The sequence below is a fragment of the Microcebus murinus genome, chromosome 14 (genome assembly GCF_040939455.1).
Source record: "Microcebus murinus isolate Inina chromosome 14, M.murinus_Inina_mat1.0, whole genome shotgun sequence".
NCBI lineage: Eukaryota > Metazoa > Chordata > Mammalia > Primates > Cheirogaleidae > Microcebus > Microcebus murinus.
The window spans coordinates 53,482,005-53,483,715 of record NC_134117.1 but is presented as its reverse complement, the minus strand read 5'-3'; positions in this window follow the sequence as shown (position 1 = coordinate 53,483,715).

The window sequence follows — 1,711 nt, the reverse complement described above, 5'->3', positions numbered from 1 at the left end:
GTGTTGCCACTTTCCCTTACCTGTCCTGGGGAACTGGGAATGAGGATTTTTATGCAAAATCTCTTGATGTTCAAATGTGGGTTGAAAAATTAAAATATTGAAAGGGAAGGAGCCGGGCAGGTGAATCCATCAGTGGGCCCAATCTGGCCCAGCCACCAGCTTGGCCTTCAGGCTGGTTGGGTTTTTTGGGGGTTTTTTTGGTGTTTTTGCAAGAAAAGAACAATTCTCGCCGGAGAGTGGCTGCAGGAGCTTTGGACTGGGAGTCGAGGGGCCTGGGTTCCGGGGCTGGCCCAGTGGCCGTCAGCCGGGTGAGCTGTGTGACTTCCCTTCCGTGACCCGTTTCCTCCTCCGTGACATGGGAGCGCTGGGCTCGATGGTCTGCGGGGCTCCTGCCAGCTCTAGGGCTGGTGCGGGAACCCTCCAGGTCCCAGGCAGGGCCGCAGTCTAGGGGCCCGGCCTTCAGCAGGTGACACAGGCCCGGCAGTTTGGGGTGGGGGAGAGAAGGGCTTAGGGGTCCTCCCCAGAACTGAGCCCCCACAGCCCAGGCTTTACCAGGGTCTACAGGCCACAGCCCTTGGGGTCATACTTTGGGAGCACCTCACAGGTGAGACCACCTGGGCACAGGGCCTCTTTGGTCTTTGTAATTAGGCCCTGCGGGCAGGGTGTGAGTCAAGCTCTCCACAGCTAAATCCTGTTTATGGCAAATTGGTGCCGCCAATGTTAACTGCAGGGGTGGGATTTCCACCTGTTGGGCTTGTTATTTCAGTGCCTTGTTGAAGCCTCCCAACAGCCCTGTGAAGTCGCGTTATCCTCACTTAAGAGAAAAAAAGCAAGCGAAAAACCCCACTGAGGCTCAGAGAGGTTAAGCAACTTGCCCAAGGTCACACAGACAGTGAATGTGGGACCCATCATGGAAACCTAAGTGCATGGAACTTCAGGTCTCAATTCCTCACTACACTCCTCTGCCCCGAAGTGGGTTTTTTTTTTGACATTTCCTGGCATGTGGCTTTCTGGAAGCCTAGAATGGAATGTGCCTCATGGCCACCGGGGAGGGGGAGCTGCAGAGACAAGTCTGCCCACTGTCTGCAGAGCTAGACGAAGCCACAAGGGACCCGGTGGGGTTCTCTGGTCACCCCTCCCAAGCTCCTCATGGCCACCCTGGTGGGGGGAGGGCAGAGCTAACCACACCCCCTGTCCCTCCCTGGTTTTGGCGAGGCAGTGGGACTCCTGGGGAGAGCACGGTCTGGGGGGGGGTGCTCCTGCTCCACCAGCTTCGGAATTACAGATAAGTGACTGTCTGAGCCTCAGGGCCCCTCCTTCACCGCTACTGGGTGAATTCTGGCAGACGGTGCCATGGACGGGCCTGGCTCCTACTAAGTGCTCAAGCATTTGTGTAAAAAAGAAACTAGGAGAAAACAAACTTCGTAATTACCGGTCCATTTAGCTGGTATCTTGGTTAGGAGGTAGGAGCATTGCAGTCCTTAAAATACGGTGATCTGCCAGGTGCTTTGGGAGGCCGAGGCAGGAGGACCGCTTGAGCCCAGAAGTTCAAGGCTGCAGTAAGCTATGATCACAGCACTGTACCACTCCAGCTTGGGTGAGAGAGAAGAACTTGTCTTTAAAAAAAAAAAAATACAATGACCTGTACAGTATGCAACTATTTAAACCAGAATGTCATCCTGACAAACTTAAAAAGAAAAGGAAGCAAACC